The sequence below is a fragment of the Bombus vancouverensis genome, unplaced genomic scaffold (assembly GCF_051014615.1).
Source record: "Bombus vancouverensis nearcticus unplaced genomic scaffold, iyBomVanc1_principal scaffold0034, whole genome shotgun sequence".
In the NCBI taxonomy this organism is placed as follows: Eukaryota; Metazoa; Arthropoda; class Insecta; order Hymenoptera; family Apidae; genus Bombus; species Bombus vancouverensis.
The window spans coordinates 528,236-540,778 of NW_027468925.1; positions in this window are offsets into that span (position 1 = coordinate 528,236).

Here is a 12,543-nt window from a genome sequence, read left to right on the forward strand (position 1 = left end):
TTCATTAAACGGTCAATTAATAGTCTATTAAAGTATTTGTCACGAATTGTCTCTCCTCAACTGTCATAACAACATTATATTTATCTTTCTTCGAAATTTTAGTTGGCTGTCCGTTTATGGCATGGATAAGCTCATTTCCCTCATTAGGAAATTCCGACTTACCAGTCCTCCCAGGGCTATAATTCGGAATTTGAGTAGCCGTCTGTTTATGACACGGACAGGCCCATTCCTCTCGTTAGGAAACTCCGAGTTACATGTCCTCCCAAGGCGGTAAATGTAATGACTCGAGGCCAGGAAAAAACCCAGGAAAGGACCAGCCGGAAGAGTACGGTGGAGAGAAGAAATACAACGGCGGGAGGAGAGAATCAGGAACGGGGAAGTTTAGTTCATCTTCAACCATCTGACATTACAGACTTAGCACGACAGTGGTCCTCCCTTAGTTCGGTTAAGTGCTACAACTAGTACAAATAAAGTGCCATCTAAATCTAACACTCGAGTTATTTCATCTCCTCCATCTTGAACGTTGAGTTATTCGAGGTACGCGATATCGACCGATCGGTTTGACCTGACCGGTTGCTCTTTAGTCGATAATACACCACAATCTTATTTGCGTTATTACAACCATCCACTCTTATTTCCATTGTTTTAACAAATTCGAATTATAGTTATTACACGTTATATTTGTCGGGTTTACATTAGAATCAGGGTTAGGGGGGTGAAACGAATCTTCGTTTGCATTACACGTATCGTTATGCAACAGAGAAGACTTCGACTAATGCAAATACGATTATCATAGAACTGGACAAGTAACCGTGGTAATTAGATACTCGAGAAACTAATGACAATGATCCTAGGTTCAATAACGAATCCGCGGTCGACGGGATGATAGATGAACGTGCTCACAAAATCTAAGTCGGACGTGCAATATTCACTGGCTGTAAGGGGTTACTCTTTTCGTCGATGAGATCGCGAGAGAGAATGACTTTCCCGTCCCGATGATGCCACAGAGGAAAACTACGTGGGGTGTGTCTGAGGACACGAGATCATCGGATTCGTCGAGGAAAGCCTTCGTTCAGAAAGTGAGGGAATTTGGCGTTGCTGTTAATTGGTCAATCTCCATATCGGTGGTTAGAAAAAGATGCTAGCCGCCCTCGAGGGAAGGTTGCTAGTGGGAGACGCCGTTCGTTGAAAATAGGTCTCTCCTATTTTCCCGTAGCTGGGACAAAGACTGTTTGTTTGAAGGACTTTAGTCAACTAATTCCTAAGATTTATGACGGGCCCTCAGGCTAGCTGAACATGTACTGCGGAGACGCATCGACATCTGGCAATCATCCTGCACGAAGAATAGGGTCTGCGTGTGGCAAGCCACGGGACAGAAACCGTTGGAATGTTTACTGTCGCGTGCCGCCACGAATATTTCTTTTAAGGAGAGCTATAGAATTACTCCATACCTTTGTTAGACAAAGTGTTCATCCCGTGACCGCGGCTACGTTCGGCGACTGGCTGTCGCCTCCAGTCCAAGCTCATTATCACAACTCGCGAATAATTACAATCGGATTGAATAACTACAATTGTTTAATTGTAGCTATAGTAGACTCTAGATTACAATGTTGCGGGATTATCCAAAATTCTAAAGGTGTTCCACAGAGGTGTCGTTGTACAGAACTCTGGTGGTGCTTGGTGACGATTCAGCAAACACAGCGCGGAGTTTTGAGGGTTTGATCCTTTCCCTGACTGAATCGTGATGTGGCAGGTAGTAGCTGTTGTCTGAGGGATGATCTGCCTTGGAAATGTGGACGATGTCTGTAGTGGGTTGGGAGACTGGCCTCCCCCCAATGACCCGCCTGAATCGCATTCTCTTGGTGATGATCTTTGGTAGAGAAGAAGCGTTGGGCGTCGTGCTTGGGACGCCGTGGCAGCCAAGAGTGGCTTCAGGGAGAAGTCTGTGGTACGCGACTTCTTCGATGTGGCGCTCTGTGAAACCAGTAGAGAATCGTTGAGATCACATGGAATGTTATGTAAATTACCGATGCCATTTGAGTGATTAGTCATGGTGGTAATAATGCGTAAATCATTCTGATTAGGCCCAATTGCAGGTGTGGCGCATCTCTGAGGTGGCGAAGTTGGAGTCGTTACGTTAGGTCTCGGAGAGTAACTGTCCGATGCCATGTTTCTAATCCTGGGTGGTACAGGTGACGTGATGTAAGATAGATCATTGAACGCCGATACGTTGTGTTGGACGCTCATCGTGGAAGTATTGCCCGAGGAAGAACTGCCCCTGGACGGTTTGATCATAATGGATTTCGAAACCTTTACAGTACGTTCCGACTCAATGTTGACTTTGCTGTCCTGGATGGAACTCAACCCGTTGTTTTCTAGGTTGTGAACTACGGTTAAAGAATTATGAACGTTCTGTAACAGATTAGGAGAGATTAGGTTTTGAAACGAGTTGTCGCCTGGTGAGACCTTCTCTTTCTTCAGGTCCAAAGGCTCGTTAAAGTTTGTCAAATTCAAGGTGATTTGTGGCGTTGGGTGAGACGATCGAGATAATGCGGACGCGAACTTGGTTGTCGTCAAGTCGCGTGTGGGTAATGAACTGCGGGTGTCATGCAATGAGTTCCGTCCCTTGGCTCGCTCAATTATATCGATGGCGCGTCCTTTACAGTCCAGAAATTCATATTTAATGTCTAGTCGTTCCTGTACTGTCTGACCCTCGTCTATCCCGTCTAAGTCGCATTGATGTTTTTTACATATTGCGTATTTGACTTCCAAGTCTTCTAACATAAATTGAACTGTGTTTAGTGATCCCTTTGCCTCATAATTATCAAGGATCATTCGAAATCTCGCCACTTCGTGTTTGGATACCTCCCGCTCCAGCTTCAATTGTTTTATGCGTGCTTCCTGGTTAGGGGCCATGGTGGCTTGGCGCACGATAGCTCTGATAATTTACGTAGGTTCGGCGTCCGAGGTGCTTCGCGACTACAAGTGTGCGACTTATCTTAGTCGTGATAGGCTTGCCTCGGCTGTTCGTGAACGCCGGTTACGGTGCAACGGGATGTTACATCGTGTACCTTGTGGTGAAGGTGATTCCTTCCCGATGGTGACACTCCGTTGATTGTAGCTCGTGGATTCTGATATCCTCCGGACTGATGCTTCCTCCAACGGCACCGAATCCGGCTGATATTTTGCGTAGGTTCTGCGTCCGAGTTGCTTCGCGACTAACAAGTGTGCGACTTGTCTTAGTCGTAATAGACTTGCCTCGGCTGTCCGTGAACGCAGGTTACGGTGTGACGGGATGTTGCGGAAATATTTCAAAGATATATAACAAATACAGAAAGTTGATAGGAATCGCATTCAAAGATAATGGTTTATATGAAATAAGTAGTTACATTGAAAGGCAATAATCTCACGCTAAAATTGTGGGAAAAATGACAAATAAAGAAAAATATCACAGGATCTTGGGGCATATAAACTTTAATTATTTAGATACAATGTGTAGGAAAAAAAAAAGTTGAGGGAATGCCAGAAAATTTTGAACAAGTAAAATTAAAATGTGGTACATGTATCCAAAATAAAATGCACAATTTACCCTTCCAAAACAACAGTAGTAGAGCACGAGAGATTTTAGAATTAGTACATACCGATTTAAATGGACCTCATAAAAATACCGGGTTTGATGGATCCAAATATTTCTTAACATTTATAGATGACTACAGTAAGTGCGCATTGATTTATACTTTGAGATCAAAAGATGAAGTTTACAATTGTTTTCTTGATTACATAAACAAAGTTGAAAATCTTACTGGAAAGAAGATAAAGAGATTAAGATGCGATAATAGAAAAGAATATATGAACAAAAACATGTACAATCTAACTAGGGCAAAGGGAATTGTCGTAGAACCATGCCCACCTTATGTTCACGAATTAAATGGAACAGCTGAGCGCTACAATAGAACAATTATGAATTCCGCTAGATGCTTATTATATGATTCAAAGCTGAATATTAAATATTGGCCGGAAATAATTAGAGCTGTGGCGCAATTAAAAAATAGAACCATTACGAACACGTATGAAAATAAAACACCATTTGAAATATTTTTTAAAAGGAAATCGAATATAAATAATTTAAGATTGTACGGAAGTAGAGTTTTCGTAAGAATGCCTGAAATTAAAAGAAATTCGAAATGGGACAAAAAAGCAGATACTGGGATACTTGTAGGTTATGAAAACAATGGATATAGGATCCTAGTTAATAATAAAATTATAATTGCAAGACACGTAGAATTTATAGGTGAAGATGATAATTTAGTAGGATTTCAAGGAGAAGATGGACCAAACAATGAAACAGAAAAGGATTTAAACGAAAAGGTCGAGCAGGCCACAATAAAAGAGGAGAGAAATTTAAGTAACGAATCAGAAAGTAAACTTGAGAACAGAAAATAATTTGGGACGGTCAGAACGGGAAAGAAAGAAACCTCAAAGATATGGCCAAGCGAGCTCATATTTCATTTATGTGAATGTAGTTAGCGTAGGCAGTCCTCAAACCTATGAAGAAGCTTTAAGTGGAGATGACAGCATTTCATGGAAATGGATGTAGAAACAGCATTCCTAAACGGAACTATAAAAACGGAAGTATCTGTAAAACAACCTATAGGTTACGACGATAAAAGCGGGAGAGTATGTAAATTATCAAAAGCGTTATATGGATTGCGTGAAAGTTCAAGAGCTTGGTATGAATGTTTCGACAAGTATATAAAAAGATTAGGATTTCAAAGAAGTAAGAGTGATTATTGTCTGTATATGAAGTATGAGAGCGATGATTTTATATATTTAATTCTATTCGTAGACGACTTATTAGTATGTGGAAAAAACAAAAGAAAAATCGATGAGATTAAAAACAAATTGTCAAACCAATTTGCGATGAAGGACTTAGGTGAAGTAAAGACTTACTTAGGAATAAACATTGAGTACGATAATAAGAAGTGTGAGATGAAATTGGATCAGAGTAGTTATATAGTCATTAGCAAGGCAATATAATATAGAAAATAGTAAACTATATTTTATACCAATGGAACAAATCTTAAGTTTAGAAACCGCACAATCAGCTTCAGACGATATAAGATATAGAAATCTCGTAGAAGCTTTATTATATATTAGTTCTGGAACAAGATTAGACGTTAGCTATAGTGTAAACTATTTAAGTCGATTTCAAAACAGTTACAACGAGACACACTATAGATATGCATTGAGAATTTTGAAGTGCTTATATTTAACTAGGAAATTAAAATTAACTTATAAAAAAAATTTGAATGCTGGAGTTATTGATTGTTTTGTTGATGCTGATTGGGCTGGAGATAAAGTAGATAGAAAATCCACTACGGGATTTATCATAAGATTTTTCGGAAACGCAATTTACTGGAAATCGAGAAAGCAAAGTAGCGTGACAAAATCATCAATAGCCGCCGAGTATGTAGCTTTATCGAAAGCTGTGAGCGAAATTAAATTTGTAAGAAAATTGTTGAAAGATTTTAAAATAACGATCGAGACACCAATAAAAATTTACGAAGATAATTCTGGAGTGATTGCGATATCAAAATTTGGAAACTTAACAAAAAATTCTAAGTACATTGAAGTTCACTTCCATTTTGGGAACGAAAGATACGACAATAAAAAGATTGACACTATAAAAAATAGATTCAGAAAATAATGTAGCTGATATTTTAACGAAGGCTCTAGGGAGGAACAAATTTGAAAATTTTAGATTATTTTTAAGAATAGTTTGATTGACTTATAAAAGGAAATGAATATGCAGCACAAAAAATTAAGGAGGTGTGTTGAGGTATGTATAATTTTCTGTGCTGGACTAGGTTAAATGCGTAGTAGAGATACTTCTATGTGAATATCAGTGTGTGGAAGTATGTGTGTCCGAAGCGTCTCGAAAACAAATGAATGTAAACTCTTCAGTCGGTTAAGAGTCGTCGAAGAGTTGGTTTACAGTCAGGTATAGAAGAAAATGCTGAGACGCGTGCAAGTGTGTATCGATGAATATATAAGGAATCATCCATGAAATAAATATTTGATTATTTTAATATTAATCCTCAGTATAAATTTAGTGTTCCTATAACATTATTTCGGCCTCAAAGATCCACAATTTTCAACAAGTACGATAAAGATGGAGTTGACAAAACTAAAGCTAAAATAGTTAGATTTAACGCCGGTGATTTTATATTACGCAAAATTTTGATTTTGTAATAGCAGAGAATTTTGAGGGAGACAGATATTCTAAAAACGTTAGACGGCAAACGCTCTTACAAGTACAGTCACGACAGGTTGATGAAAGTGCCAAATAGTCACATTCCTGCGGATTTGGACGTTGGTAGTAGCGGCGAGAACAGTGCCCAAAACGATATGGGTACCCCGACCCCTGAGGGTCATTAACCCAATGCCACGAAGCTGAAGCGGTCGTGTACTCACATGCACTGCCAGCGACAGTGCCACGGAGCTGAAGCGGTCGTGCATTCGCACGTACTGCCAGCTGCAATGTTACGAATCTAAATCGGCCATATATTCGCACGCACTACCAGTGACAATGTAATAAAACTCTGTGCGGTCGTGCAATCTACAAAATCAAGATTCAACTGGGTACAAAATCGCAAATAGTCCATCATGCCATTACGATCCGACTGATAAACCACAGGACGCAACTAACACTTTGAATACAAATTATAACGCTACAAATTCTCGTTCTCTTTCATTTTTCTGTTATCAAACCTCCGAACGAAATTTCATTGTTGGAATGGACCCTTGACTTATTTGGAACATTTAGTTGAACGGTAAATAATATGAGTTACGTCGAGTCTAATGTTGGAAAAACGCAATATTTTAGTTACACACGAGGACGTGTGATTGTCAGGATGGCTTTGTCGGAGATGAAAGGACATCGAAGCCTCCCCTTTGGAACTTCGGGATAATCCCCTAACACCGTAATCTAGATTCTACCATAGGCATAATTAAACAATTGTCGTCTTTCGATCCGATTTGTATTTGTTTGAGATTTGTGATAATGAGCTTGGGCTCGAGGGGACAGCCAGTCGCCGAACGTAGCCGCAGTCACGGGATGAACGCTTTGTCTAACAAAGGTATGGAGTAATTCTATAGCTTTCCTTAAAAGAAATATTTGTGGCGGCACGCGACAGTAAACATTCCAACGGTTTCTGTCCCGTGGCTCGCCACACGCAGACCCTATTCTTCGAGCAAGATGATTGCCAGATGTCGATGCGTCTCCACAGTACGTGATCAGCTAGCCTGAGGGCCCGTCATAAATCTTAGAATTTAGTTGACTAAAGTCCTTCAAACAAACAGTCTTTGTCCCAGCTACGGGAAGATAGGAGAGACCTATTTTTCAACGAACGGTGTCTCCCACTAGCAACTTTCCCGCGAGGGCGGCTAGCATCCTTTTCTAATCACCGATATGGAGATTGACCAATTAGCAGCAACGCCAAATTCCCTCACCTTCTGAACGAAGGATATCCTCGACGAATCCGATGATCTCGTGTCCTCAGACACACACCATCATAGTTTTCCTCTGCAGCATCATCGCGACGGAAAGTCATTCTCTCGTGAGGTCGTATTAGCGAGTTACTTAGAGTCTGTACGCTCGGTGGATATTCCACGGTTTCGCAAAGAGTCCGACTTATATTTTGTGAGCACGTACACCTATCAACCCGTTGACCGCGGATTCGTTATTGAACCTACGACCAACATCACTAGTATCGCGAGTGTCCAACCGCCGCAGTTGATTGTCGAGTCGGTAGCATCCATACTCGTATTAATAGACCGTACCTTCGTTATAACAAGACGATGGCCGATTCCAATGAAGATTCATCGAACGCCCACAACCTTATTCCTGACCCTTCTCCGACATGTTTAATTCGGTAGTATTCAGGAAGTATGTGCCAATCATCAACGAGTGTTGCATCAAAATATCTGAAACTACATGTATCGTTACAACGCACGACTCATCATCTATCAGAATATCTGTCGAAAATTCTTCGAGTGTACAATTTCTTCCGGACCCGATACCGCGAAATTCAACAATTTTGTGACTTAATCTGGACGCCCCAATTTTCACATACTGATCCGCTCTCATTAAAGTTAGTTCGCTACCGGTATCTATTAGCGCGCTCAATTCAAAATTTCCGATCTTAACGTCTTTACCACGCTTCGTCTGCAACGATTGCCACATACTAGAAACAACTTTATGGGACTCGTTCAGGTTGTCGCACTTCGATACGATGTGTCCGTACTCTCTACACTTAAAGCACTTAGATCCTCTCGACCTATTCGGGCACTCTGCACACTCATATTCTTCGCCGCCGCAATTGTATCATCTCGTCTTCCTCAATTCTGTAATGGATGTAGTACCGTATAGTGTAGACTTATTGTTTTCTTCATCTACTATTCCTTCTACAATATACTCCACTTTCGCCTCCTCCTCCATATCAACATGGCTGGCTATTTCAAGCATGCGGTACATATAAGCCAATCATGTTTCGTCGCTTCTCTTTTTCGTATCTCTAAGTCTTTGATGTACTTGCCGACTATTAATCTTTTTAGAGAATTCTTTAATCAGCCCTCCCTTCAGCTCATGCCAAGTCCTAACATGGCACTCGAAACTCGCGAATATTCTACCTGATCCTTTCAGCAATCTCTTCGGATAAATCGCTTTCTGTCCCTCTGACCACATGCACATGTCTGCGATTTACGACACCCCCCAGGCCCCTCATTCATGACACCACAATAATGTACAAATTGCACCAATTCTTTTTAACCTGTTACATTACAACGTATTACAAGTTCTACAAAGCTATAGAAACATTAACTAATAGACTTTTATAGTGGCTTGTAGACTTATATTATAAATAACAATAATGTAAATTATACAAATATTAATTCATAATAACAATAAACTTTTTAATTTACTTTTTAATTTTAACTTAATTTTACTTTAAAGGAATATAAGCATAATTAAGAGAAATATGCGCGTTTCTATAAGAATGTTTTAGTGAAGCTTTTATTCCTGTATGGAAACATTATTATAATATGATCTACAAAAACACATGCTTTGATGTGATAACGAATAATAAAATTGACAAAATAATTTATATATGGAACTTAGTCAGCTTCGTTAATAATATATAGAACTTTCTATAAAATACTCATTAAACATATATTTATACAACTTTATTACCGACTTTAAAACATATTATATAGTTTCTAGTAATCAAATTGTAAATATAGTAAACAAATAATTGTGTTAAGTTATTGTAAAGATCCATAATCCATATAATATGACATATTACGTACATACGATTATTGTAACATTAATCACATATATATACAACAATACAACGTTATTATTACTTATTTAGTTATTACTTATTATTATTATTATATTAGTAAAATTTATAATATCGAGTTTTTCAATCAGGTTTTTTCAAATAGTAGTTTCATAAGGTTTTGTGCCCAATAGAATCACACAGTTTTCATAGTTGTCAAACACGTCCACATTGCGTATAAGTAGCGTTTGCTTAGAATAACGTCGTTTTTGTACCTCACAACTCCATTATATAAATATCCTAATACCTGATCGTTATTTTTACAACCGCGGACGCTAACAGAAAATTATTTTACGTGAAGATACAATGATGGAAATTGATAATTGTTCGACTAATCAAATTACATCGGATGGAATTTAACTTTTAGAGAAAAATGGCGCACCCGGGAGAGTAGATCGCGTTAAACGCAATGATCCAAATTGAACTGAAAAGTCGTTATGTATTTAGAGGACTTGTGTGTAGAGGATGGTTGGTCGTGAAATTTATTAGACGAGATTGCCCGTTGTAGAAGCCGTCAGTATATTTTAAAATGACTAAATACATAAGAACAGATAATGCTCGCAAAGACGCTCGTACTAACAGATTCGCTAAGACAGTGTATAATCGCTCGCGGATAACTCGTTAGTAACTGATCAATACTCGGTAGATAGTCGGTAGAGTCATAGGACGAGGCGGATGGAGAGCGTGCACACGGAATGGAGCAAATATTACGCACAGCTGCCATTATTGAATAACGTGAAGTTTCCACGTAAAACGATAATCAAACCCGTAGCGGAAATTGAGTTACACGGGTTCTGTGATGCCAGCGAAAGGACATATGGAGCATGCGTTTACCTTCACACCATCACCCCGGATGGTCATGTCTGTACACGTCTCCTCACTGCGAAGTCGAAGGTAGCTCCACTCAAATCACTAACCATTCCAAGGTTGGAACTGAGTGGAGCACTCCTTCTCGCGTCACTGGCCACTACAGTCCTCCAAGCCTTACGAAGCAACATTGCTCGAACCGTTTATTGGACTGACTCCACAATCGTTCTACATTGGATCAACACATCACCCCACCTCCTCCAGTGGATTACATAATGGGCGACCTTCCAGCTGCACGGATAACAGAATCTCGGCCATTTACCAACGTCGGAATCGACTACTGCGGACCGTTTTACATCAAGGAACGAAAGGATCGCAACCGACGCAAACTCAAGGTATACGTAGCAATCTTTGTATGTCTTGCAGTTAAAGCAGTCCACATCGAGTTGGTCAGCGATCTCACTAGCGAGGCCTTCATTGCTGCTCTGAGAAGATTCATCGCTCGCCGAGGATTCTGTGTGACAATTTACTCCGACAACGGTACCAACTTCGTTGGCGCCAACAATGAATTACGAGAGCTCCGAAATCTCCTGCAATCTGACGATCACAAGGCACAGGTCCAGTCCTTTTCAGCCGACCGACGGATCGAATGGCGCTTCATCCCTCCCAACTCACCTCACTTCGACGGGTTGTGGGAGGCTGCAGTGAAGTCTTTCAAACGACATCTCAGACGTGTCGTAGGTAACGAGCTTCGAAAACCTTAATACTCTCATCATTGAAATCGAGTCTATCTTCAACTCCCGCCCGCTGACTCCGATATCTTCAGACCCAAACGATCTCCTAGTTCTCACTCCCAGTCATTTCCTCATCGGAGATTCACTAACAAGTTTCCGAGAACGAGATTTCAGGGACACGCCATCCAATCGTCTCTCCTGCTGGTAGCATATTCAGAAACTCAAACAACATTTCTGGCGCCGGTGGAATCGAGAGTATCTAAACGGGCTACACATCCGAAACAAATGGAGCAAGGGCAGTCACGACATACGAGAAGGCACCATCGTCCTTCTCAGAGAAGACAACGTCCCCCCGATGCAATGGCCATTGGGCAGAATCATCAAGGCCCAATCCGGCGCAAACGGCATCATACGCACGGCTATCGTTCGAACGGCGACGAGTACCCTCGATTGGAGCATCAAGCGGATGGTACCACTACCGAGCAGAACGACTCCAGACGACTCCGAACCAATCAACAGCTCCGAAGTCTGACAAGAGATCCACCTGACAACATCACACCATATCACTTCATCGGTGCCCTCTCAACGGGGGGAGGATGTTACGTCGCGTAACGCTCTACCTAGCCCAGGCCACACACCGCGGGCAATATGGCAACCAGATGTCTTCGGATACTCACTGCGTACCCTCAATAGTCTCAAGTATCTTCCATAAATCTCAGGAATTTCCTAGTAGGGGTCTTTCAAACCAAACACATGTCTGTTCCCGAAGAATTTCTAAAGACCATTGTCTACTACGGCTAGACAAGGGAAAGTCGGTTTTTCTCTCGTATGATACAACTTTCCTCCCACGAACCACTTTCTCTCGAGAGCGGTTAAGACCCTTCGTTTAACCAATTAACAACGAAGCCTATTTCCCTCATTCTCTTAACTAAAATCATCACCAACAAATCCGATGGTCCCGTGCGCTAGACACACCCATCCTTAGCTTTCCTTTGCCACCGCATCGTTTCCGAACATCACTGATTGTACATCCTTCGAACGGTCAACATCCTTTAACCGGGTATACACACTCCTAAATCAGTCACTCATTCATCTCGTACATACGCACCAGCGTAATTGCCTTCGTTATAAGTTGTTAGAATAAACGCTGAAATATAACTTACTATACTGTGTCATATTCATTCAATCACCTCTGTTACCTTAACCGAAACAGGGGAACGACTAATTCGCGGCGTCGATTAACCGAATCGTAGCGAGAATTTACGCCTCTCGCTGACGCATTTTCCTCGCGACCGCGTCTCTCCGCGAACGGTCGTAACAATATCATACGTAAAGGTGTAACTATTTAGTGTATTAAGTTATTGGAAATATGAATTTTATGACCCTGTCAATCGCTATATTATACCATATCGTCAATTACCCCTATTATCCCACAAGAAATAAGAGGATCGATCTGTTCGTGGTGTCGATTCTTATAATCGTAATGAGAATTTACGACTCTCGTTGACGCGCTTCCTCGCGATCGCGTCTCCTCGCTGGTCCTCGCTGGTCCTTCGAGCTGGATCACGTGCCACTGAAAAGTGCACTTACCAGTGACCATACAG